Genomic DNA, 14835 nt, shown 5'->3' on the forward strand with positions numbered 1-14835 from the left:
GGTACTGGTGAGGTGGATAATAAAATGTGAGGCTGGATGAACACAGCAGGCCAAGCAGCATCTCAGGAGCACAAAAGCTGACGTTTCGGGCCTAGACCCTTCATCAGAGATGTGCTCCTGAGATGCTGCTTGGCCTGCTGTGTTCATCCAGCCTCACATTTTATTATCTTGGAATCTCCAGCATCTGCAGTTCCCATTATCACTGGTGAGGTGGAGTTGGGTGTCTTCACAGATGTGAAAACTGGCACTCGCCTTTGGATGGCATCAGAGGGACAGCACATTTCAAGAGTTACAAATCTGAACCACTTATTTATGTGGTGCTCAATTTCATTGATTTTAAAGTGCTCCCTTTCCTGTCATTGTATAAGATAAGGTGGATAGTAAAATCCAGAGTTAATCATTTTGTTTGGCAGAACTTGATTACTACTGAAAAAATAAATCAATTTTTTTTAAAGCTTTTCATCTTGCAATCATCAGGACAATTTGCTAGAACGCCAATGGAAAGGGAAATCAGTTATATTTTTGACAAGTGGACTCTGATTGTTAGGTCATTGTCACAAAGAATGCACTAGTTATATGATGACTGACTGTTAAAGGTCAAGGCACGCTGGCATTTTAAGACAGACAAGTTGGCTCTAAGTGGCCACATCACTGAGAAAGTAACCAGAGTATGGCTATCAGATTTTATGTCAAGAAAAACAGGCACATTATGTGAACAGAGATAGTAGGAACTGCCGATGTTGGAGGATCTGGGATAAAAGGGTGTAGAGCTGGATGAACACAGCAGGCCAAGCAGCATCAGAGGAGCAGGAAGGCTGACGTTTCAGGCCTAGACTCTTCTTCAGGAAAAAAAAACAAGCTCTTTCAAGGCGTGCAAACAATAGTGCTCTGTGCACTAATTATATACAGCTTCCAGGATGGATAACCACACCACAACAGCAATGACTTTAAGTTAGTTGTCGGTATAATTGTTTGCACACTTAGCAAATGCTGTCCAACTATGAAACCACAACGAACAATGAACATCATGCCTTATGTTTTGAAAGCATGGGTAGATTGGATACTCTCAATACATTGGGGAACGTGAACAGCTAAAGCAAAGCAATAAGTTGTTAAATGTAATCCACCAAACATTGGGACATATGGTCTGTATACTGAGCATCACAACAGCACCAACATTCACATACACATTACTTATTTGTGTGATAAGCAAACTGTCTTTTTGGCATAATAGCAGCATTCTGTTAGAGATGAACAGCAACACATACAGCTGGCTTCACCTGTTGAGCTACATACTTCCAATTACCCTGAAAAGGGTAAACCAGGTATTTTTCAGGATCAAAAATCCAGAAATCAGAACAGAAAGCACTTACTCAGTGCACCAGCACCTGGAGTGTGTTACTGTGGTTTGTTTCTTCAGAAAGCACACCAGATGTGATTTTAAAAGACAAGATTTGGGATCTGAGCCAAGTAATGGTTGTGTTTCATTAAGGGCATATCGATGACCAGTAAACAGTTTAACACTGAAATACCCATTTTTCAATGTTGTATACGAAGACACTTCAAGATGTCCTTAAATATTAAACTACGGTGCGGTTTCAATAGTTTAGCTCATCTGCTGCATTTTAAAACAACTCAGGCTAACATTTGCAAGTTTCAGATACTGACTAAGACAACGTCTTTAACTACTCACTTTCTTCACATTAAACATGTGGTCATGGTGACTTGCATGGGCCAGTTATGCCTGCCTCTTTGCGGGGTACATGGAATTTTGCTTATTCCAATCCTACTCAGGTACCTCCATACTCTTCCTCCGGTTTATTGATGGCACTATTGGTGCTGCTCCTCTCTCTTTTCTGGAATGGGAAACATTTTCAAATTCACTTCCAATCTACCCCCCCTTCCCCCTGTTCTTACCTTGACCTGGTCCACCTCTGACTTCTCCATTGCCTTCTCGTGCTCAACATCTGTGCATATGCTGGCCACCGATATCCATTACAAACCCACTAACACCCACAGTTAACTGGACCATACACCCTCACATCCTGCTTCCTGCATGGAGTCTGTTCCATTCTTCTGGTTTCTCCACCTCTGTCACATCGATTCTGATGATGGTACCTTCTGGAGGGTGGGGACCTCAGAAATATCCATCTTTTTGCTCAACCAAGGATTACCTGCCACCATGGTCGATAGGGCACTCAGTCCTGTCTGACCCATTTCATGTGCTTCTGCCCTCACCCTTTTCTTCCCTCCTGCTACATCCTACCACTACACTAACGGAGTTTCCTGGTCATCACTTTCCACCCCACCAGCATTCGCATCCAAAAGATCATAAGTAGCCATTTCTGTCACTTACAGCAGAATGCTACCACCAGTCCTCTCCCCACCCCCTGCTTGTAGGCATTCTGCAGAGACAGCTCCCTCAGAGGCATCCTGATCCACTCCCAACACCACCCCACACCATCATGACACCTTCCCATGCAATCACAGAAGGTGTAACACTTGCCCGTTTACCTCCTCCCTCCTCACTATCCAAGGCCCTGATACACCTTCCAGGTGAAACAGCAATTCACGTGCACTCCACTCAACCTGGCCGACTGTATTTTTTTCCATAGAATTCGTACAGAGTGGAAACAGGCCCTTCGGCCCAACAAGTCCATACTGACCTTCAGAACATCCCACTCTGACCCATTCCCCATGACCCACCTAATCTACACATCCCTGAACACAATGGGCAATTTAGCACGGCCAATCCACCTAGCCTGCACACCTTTGGACTATGGGAGGAAACTGGAGCACCCAGAGGAAACCCACACAGACACAAAGCTCTCAATGTGGTGTCAACTTCACTAGGGAGCCACAACGCAGACGGCTGTTGTGCCTATTTGTGGTCCCCATTAACAGGCTTCTTCCTCACTGGCCTACTATTACACATCGCTTTGCCTGCCAAACTGTCTCTTTCTCTCTGGCTCCATTTCCACCCAACCACTCACTCCTTTCCATGAGCTGCACACAGAGGCGCCACCACATTACCATCACTGTCCCCACCCCCACCCTCCTTCTCCCACTCCAACACACCATTAGCATATACACTAGTTTCTCTGAGTCTCTAGCAGTTCCAAAGAAGGGTGCTGGACTCTAAGCATTTTCTGCTTTTTTCTCCACAGATGCTGCCAGATCGACTGAGTTTCTCAGCAATTTTGGTTTCTGTTTCAGATTTCCAGCATCAGTCATTGTTTTACATTGCTGGCTGAGACAGCTCGAAATAAACCCAAGAATGAAAAATCTAAACCACGGAACAATCCAAAGTGGTCCACTGCTCATCAGTGACCCAACTTCAATTCAAGATTTAAAACACCATTTTCCAAGCAGAGTCACTCCCAACAATAGGAATCCAATCCTTTGCTCCATGCCAGCACACACAGAAATGCTCACTGTAGATCATATTCATAGAAACCAGATCAGGGAGGTGATGTCCTGGTGATATTATCGCTGGCCTGTTAATCCACAAGATCCAAGTAATGTTCTGGGGACCCCAGGTTTGAATCCCACTACAGATGGTGGCAATTCAATTCAATTGTTATTACCTGGAATGAAGAATCTAATGACGATTGTGAATCCAGCGACAATTGTTGGAAAAACCCAACCAGTTCACTAATGTCCTTTAGGGAGGGAAATTGGCCTCCATGTGACTCCAATGACCCTCTGGGCTACTGAGGTGGGCAATAAATGCTGGCCAAGCCAGTAACGTCCACATTCAACGGATGAAAAAAAGACTTCTTGGAAGTCAGTCATCTATGAACAGCTATCTTCAACAATTGCTTGTGTATTTGCAACTGAATCTGACTGCATTGTTAAATGAACAACTAACATATCAGGGTTGCCTATAACCCTGTCCCTTGTAGAAACCCTCCAAGCCAACCTGTCTGGGCTCAATGGAGTTTTTCCATCAAAAAGTACAGGTGTGAAGACTGACTATTAATTCCCAATATGCTGTTTCCAATACAAGATATAATGATAACACGTAAAAATCCTTTTGTAGTATAGAACTTCAGCTAACCATTAATATTTAAATAATACCAGACTAAGTTAATAAAACATCTCATTGTTGCAATTTCTTGAAAACCATATTTTGATTAGGTCTCCGACAAGCCTAGTCTTGCCAATCTCAGCTAAGGAAGGCGCTAAAGAGTGGGTGATATAAATTAGCAAGGGCAGTCTGATTTTTGTTTTCATCCCTCTTCCTCAACCTTGCAATCAAATTTCCCAAACATGATCATGAAGCAATGAAAACTGCTGAAAGTCTCAGAGTTAACGGTAGGGGTGTTAACAACCAGACTTACATTATTCTCTCCATGAACAAATACAGTAGCCCTGTCACACAAGCTAGCATAAGAATAGTGCAGCTCTGAAGGGCAAAAACCACCCATGTAATTAACCACAGCAAACAGGCATGACAAGGCGGGAGAAAAATAAGGAAATAATATTCCTCGAATCGATGAAACACCACATCAAATTTTACTTTTAAGCCTTGTATCAAAATTTAATCATGCTGAAAAACACCTCCAGGTTAAGCTTAAAAAGATGCCAGTCATTTATTCACTTGAAATGCCTCAGGACTGGATATATGGCATTGGATTGTTTATTCGTGATGAATATTTTTTTCCTAATACACAAATGACCACAGCACAACAGTCCTGATAAATGCTAGTGAGAATTAGTCATTGTACTTGCAGGATAACAACATTTCAATTTTTTGCATTACAGATAAATTATTTCCTATGGTAACCAATGACCTCGGTTCAATTGCTTGTGGAATGCTAGAATATCCTGTGCAAAATGCTTCAGAAATGCAATTCTTTCATTTCGGGTTGCATGGAGCTGTAAACATGACTAAAAACAAAAGAACAAAGTGTGAAGCTGGATGAACACGGCAGGCCAAGCAGCATCTCAGGAGCGCAAACGTTGACGTTTCGGGCCTAGACCCTTCAAAGAGGGGGATGGGGAGAGGGTTCTGGAATAAAATGGGGAGAGAAGTGGAGGCAGACCGAAGATGGAGAGAAAAGAAGATAGGTGGAGAGAAGAGTATAGGTGGGGAGGTAGGGAGGGGATAGGTCAGTCCAGGGAAGACGGACAGGTCAAGGAGGCGGGATGGAGGTTAATAGGTAGGAAATGGAGGTGCGTCTGGAGGTGGGAGGAAGGGATCAGTGAGAGGAAGAACAGGTTAGGGAGGCGGGGACGAGCTGGGCTGATTTTGGGATGCAGTGGTGGGGGGAAGGGGAGATTTTGAAGCTGGTGAAGTCCACATCGATACCATTGGGCTGCAGGCTTCCCAAGCGGAATATATGAGTTGCTGTTCCTGCAACCTTCAGGTGGCATCATTGTGGCACTGCAGGAGGCCCATGATGGACATGTCGTCTGAGGAATGGGAGGGGGAGTTGAAATGGTTCGCAACTGGGAGGTGCAGTTGTTTATTGAGAACTGAGCGGAGGTGTTCTGCAAAGCGGTCCTCAAGCCTCTGCTTGGTTTCCCCAATGTAGAGGAGTCCACACCGGGTACAGTGGATACAGTATACCACATTGGCAGATGTGCAGGTGAACCTCTGCTTAATATGGAAAGTCATCTTGGGGCCTGGGATGGGGGTGAGGGAGGAGGTGTGGGGACAAATGTAGCATTTCCTGCGATTGCAGGGGAAGGTGCCGGGTGTGGTGGGGTTGGAGGGGAGTGTAGAGCGGACAAGTGAGTCACGGAGAGAGTGGTCTCTCCGGAAGGCAGACAAGGGTGGGGGGGGGGGGGGGGGGGGGGGGTGGGGGGGGGGGGTGGAAAAAAGTCTTGGGCGGTGGGGTCGGATTGTAGATGGCGGAAGTGTCGGAGGATGATGCGTTGTATCCGGAGGTTGGTGGGGTGGTATGTAAGAATGAGGGGGATCCTCTTGGGGCGGTTGTGGCGGGGACGGGGTGTGAGGGATGCATTGCAGCAAAAGCGGGAGACCCGGTCAAGGGCATTCTCGACCACTGTGGGGGGAAAGTTGCAGCCCTTGAAAAACATGGACATCTGGGATGTGCGGGAGTGGATGCTTCATCCTAGGAGCAGATGCGGTGGAGGCAGAGGAATTGGGAATAGGGGATGGAATTTTTGGAGGAGGGTGAGTGGGAGGAGGTGTATTCCACACTCCCCTCCAACCCCACAATTTTCACATTTCACAAAGTCATCTTTAAGCAATTGAATGATTGAACCCAACTTTGAAATAGTGTGATTTTATTTTAATCACTTAACAGCATGGAAGATCTGTTAGACTTGCACACACTTTATTCAGACATATTTCAATGAAACAACATAATAAAAAAAGTACTTCAGCTTTTCAATATCACAGCTTGAATTACATCAGCTGTCAATGTCCTTGCAACCTTAGAGGAGCAATTTTGCTACTCATTCTATTGCAACAGAGTCAAGTGCAACATGCTAGCAGACAGAACACAAAAGATAGAGAATGTAACAGTATTCAACTATTTGATCCATTGCAGAGTCCTGTAACAAGGTGCTACATTAATGTATCATTCCTTATTGGCATTGTAACTTTAGTCACAAATTAAATAAATCATAAGTCACAAGCTTTGATTTCTTCAAAGCTGCCTGATGGATTTGCAATCTAATATAAAGTTGCATTTAAAATTCATTCACAAACCAAGAAATTATTTGTGATGTATAGAAAGTATTAAATTGCGACCACAGGTAGTTTGTGATTGTGAATTCACTATAACGTGATTGATGAATAGTGAACGCTGCTTTAGATAACACACTTACTGCTGTACAGGTATAGTGATTTCCTTACAAATGTGATTTTCTATAGCGCAATATCACACATGAACACAACTATCGTGTTATGGGAGAACTTGCTTCTTTTACAGCAAAGAAACTTAACATTTGATCAATCACTAAAAGGCCAACTAACTATGTCATCATCATAAGACAAACATCACCTCTTTTCACCACACAATTGTAGTCATGACCCTTAATTTCATTCTCTTATCTAACTACAAGCTGTACCATTGTCAATACTCAAGTTAATAAGTGTGGTAACAGACAAACGACTGGCAGATGTACTGATTAATTTCCTCCGCATCATTTTCATTCCAAAACTGTGGAATTAACTAGTTTAAAATGTCTTCTCGACTACAGTTTTATGACTGGCCAGTCCTGGAAACATTAGGCAATGAGATCAGAGGAACATTTCCTCCAAATCTATCTATAAATAAATACTGATGAATCAAATCTGATCAATCCAGCCAAGTCTCACAATCTAATCAATACTGAAAACACAAAATACCTTTAACAGTTCACGCTTTGTAATGCCATGACTGCTAGTAGAAGACCCTTATCTTCCCTGTGATAGCAAAACCTCTAATGGATTTCGTGTAAGTATTCTCCAACAATAGATTTGTCTTGTGTTTAGGCCCTAAAAAAAATTAATTACTACTCAATCAATATGCATTGCTTCAATGTTAAAATTAACGTCTAATTGTTTTAGCGCTTAATATCTTTTTAGGAAAAAAAAACTTGCATTGTAAGGAAGTAATTTTGGAAAAGTTTCAGAATTAGTGTCTAATTAGTTCATGGGGGTAATTTTACTCTTCATTCCCCAGCTGAGCTCAACTTTCAGATGAGACATTAAACAAATGCCGCATGAGTCTTCTTAAAGATGGCACGGCACTATTTTTAACAAGGAAGTGCGACCTAATGCCTTGATCAATGTTTATGCTTTCAATCAACACTGCAACAAAACAGTGTGTATCTGGCGGCTGTCACATCACTACCTGTAGGATCTTCCCATGTGTGCAATGTCTGCTGTATTCCCTACATGACATCAGCAAGAAAGTGATGACAAGCTTTGATTTCAGGAGCCCTTTCAATAAATAGAGGAGAACCAAAGGGAACTGAATGGTACTTAATAAGGAGGAGGTCTTCAAGCGAAGAGGGATTCAAACATGAGCATGATTTTAAATTCAAGTTGGACAAAACAGGAGCACCCTAACCTATGTCGCTCTGCATTGAATGGCTGTGGTGATTGGCAAGAGTTTGAAACACAGAGCAAGATTTAATCAGGTATCAACAATTACTACAAACTCGCTGGGTTTTATGAGATGTGGTGAAGGAGAGGTTTTATAAGTAAGAGAGAGGTCCTGGCAATGAAAAAGCCTGGACGAGAGCATTAGGAGAGGAAACTGGAACGGACTGTAGCATGACAGTGCTGGAATTGAAAGGTAGAACGAACGGTGAAGGGGGAGCAGAAGTTAATTCCTAATTTGAACATGAAGCCAGGGTTTTCCACAGCCGTCTGACAGAGATGTTAGCAAGAGGGATGGACACAGAGGGACACAGGAACAAGAGTCTGAAACTACATCTAAATTAAAGCATGGCAGCTTCAATCACAGCTGCGTTGCCAACAATCGGCCCAGCACAGTCTCATGCCGGTGACGTTGTTGGTAGAAGCAAGATGCTGCCAAAGAATAGTGATACAGTTCTGTAGCAGCATTGCAGTGAAGGGATGAGTGCTGGTGAGGCTCTTAGTGTCAGGGTGGAAGAACCCAGATCCAGACACATGTTTCAGCATTTAAGAAGAAGTGTAATACTAAACTTTGAACTTTTTTTTTATTTTCTACGTTACACCTAAGATTTTATATCTTTGCATCTGAGATGGCACCGAAGAATGGAGACTTTGTACACAAGTTTTGAGAAGATTTGTAGCTCAGGTTGCATTTCTGGATGCGAGTTTGCTTGCTGAGCTGGAAGGTTAGTTTTCAGACATTTCGTCACCATTCTAAGTCACATCATCAGTGAGCCTCCGATGAAGCGCTGGTGTTATATCTCGCTTTCTATTTATCTGTTTAGGTTTCGAAACGTAAACAGACAAATAGAAAGCGGGACATAACACCAGCGCATCATCGGAGGCTCACTGATGATGTTACCTACAATGGTGACGAAACGTCTGAAAACTAACCTTCCAGCTCAGCGAGCAAACACACACTTTGTACACTTTTCACTGTACTCTTGCATCCCTTTACTGGAGTACATGTGACAATAAAACCTAATTGTACATTGCCCTGTCTCTCTTGTCCACAAAAGCCAGAAGCCAACATTTTCCTCCTGTCCAGAATCAATGTTTCTCTCGAGCTAAGCGCTCATCTCTGGTCAAAACATTCTTGTCCATGAGACCTTCTCCTGCCTTTAAGCCCACGACCAGAATTATTCACCTCACTTGGCACTCAATACACATACACTCATCTCAAAAACAAAACTGCTTTTCCCTTGTCTTCTCAAAAACAACTTACAAACCCTATGTCCTTTCAACCAGCTCTTCTCCAAACATATGGAACAGATTGTCCAAATATATGTCCATCTTTCCCACAATTCTAAGTTTGAACCTTCATTTCTATAGTATCTTCCCAATTCCAGACTAAACAAAGTATTTAACCAATTAAGCACTTTTGAAATGGGGTCACTGTTATAGGAAACGCGACAGCCAATTTTGTAAACAGTGAGGTTTTTCAAACAGCGACAAGATCATGATCAGATAAACTGTTCCGTGTTGTTGTTTGAGAGACAAATATTGACCAGGATACTGCAAAAGGTTATGTCTGCTAGTCTCAAAAATATTGTAATAGTTTCTTTTTAAATATACACTTGAAAGAATAGAGGCAACCTATTTAACCTCAACTAAGAAAACACCTCCAACAGCACAACACTCTCTCAGTGCTGCTCAAGGAGGTTAATTTTGCTTTTGAGCTTAAATTACTGCAGTACAAATCAGGAGAAAGATTTAGGGCTGAAATCTTAGCCATAAATTACCAATGACATCCTCTGCAACTGTAGTGCAGTTTTCCTTACCATTCTTGTCTACTGCCTTTGGCATGATCAGACGCACTTTCTCGCAATAAACACCTCTTTTCTACACCCCAACTTACTGGTAATATCCACTTCTAAGTAACTGTGGCCACCAATTGCTCTTTTTTCTTGTGCAACATTACAAACAAAAGTAAGACACATAGAGTAGCAGAGGGCCTTCATTGGTATGGTAGTTTGGTTGGCAAATTCAGCAGACACAGAGATCTTAATTGCATAGTGCAGTGTTACAACAGCAATAACTTTACGTGAAAGACTATCAAAACAGAATTCTCTTTCCTTTAACTTCCCTCTGAAACAGCATTGAGCTCATAACGAGGCTGGGATTAAAAGAAGCCAGAAGGAAAGAGTTGCCAATAAACTTGAAAGAAACTTCTAAATACTTGACTTTAATTTTGTTTCCTCTCTCATCAATTGCACTTGAATGCACGTTCTTGGTGTCAAATATATTATATGTGCAAGCAAGTCTCAAATGCAAGTATGAAGAAAGCCTTTGTCTCAAACTTTTACAGAATATGTGGTGCACTATGTAATGCAGGAATTCATTGATACATTTATTCAGAAGTGCTTCCAATGATCAGTTCTGATGTTATCTTTTATAAAGTTCTCAGTTTTGTGTGAGCTTGCAATGAGGTTTAATTAAAAATGGTGCTCCAAATGATTTTTTTCTATTCCACTTGGCATCATCTAAAAATCTTTTCATGTGTACTTTGGTCAACAATTAAGTATTTTCTCCACAGTCCTCACAATTGGACATAATTATGATATTTGGAATCAGTCTTTGACTTTTCTCTGTACCAACTACAAAGTTTGGATATTCCTGTGGCTAAGTCACAACAGTGAAGACAGCATTCAAATTGTAAACGAGTCCAAACATTTGGAGTCAGAGTCATACTGCACAGAAACAGACTCTTCAGTCCAAACAGTCCATGTTGACCATAATTCCAAACTAAAGTAGTCCCACCTGCCTACTCTTGGCCCAAATCCCTCCAAACACTTCTTATTCATGCGCTATTAAATGTCTTTTCATCATTTAAATGTTGTACCTGCATCCATCACTTCCTCTGGAAGTTCATTCCACTCATGAACTGCACTGTTTAAAACAAAGACTGCCCGTCACGTTTTTTTTTAATCTCTCTCTTCACACCTTAAAAATATGTCCCCTAGTCTTGAAATCCCTCACCCTAGGGAAAGGAGACCAGCCATTCAACTCATCTATACCCCTCATGGTTTTATAAATCTCTGTAAGGACACCCCTCAACTTCTTAACTCCAGTGAAAAAAGTCCCAATTTATCCAGCCTTTCCTCATAACTCAACCCCTCCATTCCCAGCAACATCCTGGTAAATGTCTTCTGAACCCACTCCCACTTAATCAGAGTGATCACAACTGTACATAGTTCTCCAGAAGAGGCCTCACCAACGTCCTGTACAATCTCAACATAATGACTCTACTCAGACCTTTTGAGTATAAGAGTTATGAAGGCAAGCATTCATAACAATCAATAAAACAACTAAACCCAATAAATTGTGTATTTTTCACTCCCAGAATTGCTTCAGCTTCTTCCCTAACTAACAGTATTTATGCGCCTTGAACTAGAAGTAACCAACTTTAAGTGAGTGGCAAAAACAACATTAAGAAAAACCAAACTGAATGCACTGCCTTACAAGGCGGAGACAAACTCAATCGAGGCCTCTAAAATTTTCTGAAGAGAAGATATTTGCAGGTTAATGGGAAAACAGGAGGGAGTAAGATTCAGTGAAATGCTCCTGCAGCACGCTATGATGGACACAACAGGCAAAATACCCTACTTGTGTTTTGGTTTTTCAATTATTCTGCCCTTCCCATCGTTTGTCCAGTGCCTCAGCTCAGCTGCAGCTGAAATCTTTAAACTCAACTTTCAGAAAGTAGTTGAATAAAAGCAAAACATGGTGGATGCTGAAAATCTGAAACAAGCACAAAATGCTGGAGGAACTGAGCAGGTCTGGAAGCAACGGTGAAGAGCTAAAGTGTTGACATTTCAATTTCAATAAGTCACATCTGACCGTTTCTCTCGCCACAGATGCTGCTACAGCTTCTGAGTTTCTCTAGCATTCCCAGTGTTTGTCTTACAAAGGAATCCTGCTGAGCCTTATTCTCCACTCTCCAAAGTCATCCAAACCTCCAGTAACTGTGCCCTAACTCTCACACCGTGCCATTCCCACATCATTCCAAGGCTATCTCATACCAAGAATGAGAGAGGAATTAAGCTGAATAGCATTTTTATTGTTATTATGGACAAAATGGTGTCAGTTATACTTTGCTGGCTACATTGCCAAGCTCTCTGAAACGTCGTATCTTCTATTTTAATATACTCTCTAAATATTACATTGTTTTGTGATAAATTCAAAACAATCAACTGTTAACTGTTAAATCTAACTGCGGTAAAGCAGGATGGGGACAGAGGAGTGATGGTGGGGGCGGGGCACAGCATGGGATTGACGGAACAGGGGCGTATTCCCACGCTGGTGAGCGCGGATCGGGGGGGCGGGGCCAGCGGTCACGTGCACGGAGCTGGGTCCTGAAATTCCTTTGCTGCCCCAGCGGGCGAGCTCAGGCCCAGAGTTGTCGTCTCAGAGCGGCTCCCCCCCGCCAAGACACACACACACACACAGTATTATTCACGTCAACCCCCAGCTGTCGGGCTTCCGAGGATCGGTTGTTCCTTCGTTTAGTTTGTTTGTAGTGTGGTGGGGGAAGAGAAGGAGGGGAAGCTTCTTCGTTGCGCCCCCCCTCAACCCACCCTTTAGCCAGCCGATGGACAGAGAGCAGGCATCACTAGTCACTAGTCGAGTGAGGATCAGCATCACGGAGCCAGGCGTGTGCAATCGAGATCAGAGTGCCAGCTGAGCATCAGGCAACGCCACTGAGACAGACAACACCAAACGATCTGCTCGTCGAACCTGCACCAGGGTTAACCACTGCTTGATCACGTCACCATTCACTCCCTTCCCTCCACATCACTCACCATTAGTTCTTGGCGACTTTGATTTTCATTCTAACTACACCCCTTCCTTGAATCGGCTCCCTTGGTGCAATGGTAGCATCCCTACCCTGGACTGGGAGGCCCAGGTTCAAGAACCCCCTTCTCCAGAGCTGTGTAACAACACATCCGAGCAGGTTCATGAGAAAAAAAAGGATTAAATTTAAAAAAACTCCCCTGGCAGTTCAACCCTGATTCCATTTACCTTTTGTTACGAATGGGGAATATCCCAGGACAGCATTCCTCCACAATGCACTGTCAAAAGAAAAAAGAACACATGGTTGACTTCTTTAAAGGCAAAGTATGTGCAGTTGCTTGAAATCGGTAAACGAACAGAATGCTGGTGAGACTCGGCAGGTATGACAGCATCTGTGGGGAGAGAAAGATTTAACGTTTGTGTCCAATATGACTTCTTCAGCACTGTTCTGAAGAGGAGTCATATCAGATTGGAAATGTCAACTCTGTTTCTCTCTCCACAGATGTTACCATACCTGCTCAGTCTCTCAAGCACTCTGTGTCAGTTAATTTGTTTCCTTGCAGAGGAATCTAGAACCAAGGGCACAGGGTGTTACCCATTTAAGGCAGAAATAAAATAATTTGTTTCTTAGCCAAGGGTTGTGAATCTTTCGAATTCCCTGACACAAATAGTGCTGGCAGCAAAGTCACTGACACAAAGACTGAGACATGCAGATTGCCATATAGTTGAACGATCGGACAGTACCGGAAGATGACATTAACAGCAAAATCAGAGCCATGATCTTAGCAAATGGAGCAGCAAGCTTGAGGCGCCAGATGCATAGACAGAGAGAGCAGGAGTACACTTCCTCCGGCTCTGCCTTTAAGATGATCAGGGCTACCATAATTGTAACCTCCTCATTCCTTTCTTCCTCCAGTAACTTCTTAATCTCCCTTCTAAACAATAATCTACCCACCTCAACCTTAAAACAGGCACTTCCTGATGTAATTTTCTTAGAACACTCGTCTACACAACACCACTTCTGAAATTATTCATTCACAATGATGTGTATGAATATAGCTTAAGTCTGTGATAACCTTAAGTGCAAGATTTTTCTTTGTTTGCTCGTTTCAGAATTGTGTCAAATTGCAAAGTTAGCAGCATTCTTTCAGGAGTGAACAATTTTGAAACTATTAGTAACACCAACTACAGATCTAAGAAAATAATTAATTACATAAATTAATTATGAAAAGAGACATTTTTCAATCAAATCAATCATTTTGTCTTGCACTCATAAGGACGATTTGCATGCATATCAATTCAAGAGGAAAAAAAAAGTTTTATTCTGCAGATCAGTGCTGATTAGTTGTGCAAAATTGGTTCTTGATCATGATCACACTTATCCATCTCGCAATGAAGTCTTATTTCAATTCTTGAAATTTGTCAGAGCCCGACGGAAGTCATTGTCCCCAACTTTTGATTACATAGATGGTGTAGTGCTAAGATGATGATAACAACATGCACAAGGCAACATGGGCTTCATTACCATCATGGCAGCTGATGGAATTTAAATTCACTTAATAATCTGGAACTAAAAGCTAGTTTCAATACTGTTGAACACAAAAATAATTCATTTCTGTGAAAATCTATTTAGTTCACTAATTAAGTTGACTTGCGATGCTAAATTATACCATAACGTCAAGAGATGTACAGGATAGGTTGGTTGGCCATGGTAAATACGGAGTTACTGGGATAAGACGGGTGGGCTGGGTCTTAGTGGGATGCCCTTCGGAGGGTCAGGGTAGATTCAATGGCCTCTTTCTGCACTGTAGAGATTCTATGATTCTACAAAACAAAGGAGGAGCTGAAAATTTAAACTAATTAGCGAGGAAGAGGTTCAATTTAAGGGAAGTATAAAAAATAAAAACAAGACAAAATAAAAAAAAGAGCGCAGAGAT

General features: G+C 42.3%; 1 protein-coding gene across 5 annotated transcripts in view; it reads right to left on the minus strand.

The window, feature by feature from the left end:
• LOC125459423 (activating molecule in BECN1-regulated autophagy protein 1-like) overlaps positions 1-14835 on the minus strand; it is a 331981-nt gene that overhangs the window by 307955 nt on the left and 9191 nt on the right. For 3 of the 5 annotated variants that reach the window (XM_048545862.2, XM_048545859.2, XM_048545863.2), the window contains exon 2: positions 13127-13176. The exons of 1 other annotated variant lie outside the window; for it this stretch is intronic. The gene's annotated coding sequence lies outside the window, so the exon portion shown is untranslated. Of the gene's footprint in view, positions 1-1693; positions 1776-13126; positions 13177-14835 lie in introns of those variants that run through there. One more of the 5 variants, XM_048545861.2, reaches the window with a different exon arrangement.

Source organism: Stegostoma tigrinum, chromosome 17, assembly GCF_030684315.1.
Source record: "Stegostoma tigrinum isolate sSteTig4 chromosome 17, sSteTig4.hap1, whole genome shotgun sequence".
In the NCBI taxonomy this organism is placed as follows: Eukaryota; Metazoa; Chordata; class Chondrichthyes; order Orectolobiformes; family Stegostomatidae; genus Stegostoma; species Stegostoma tigrinum.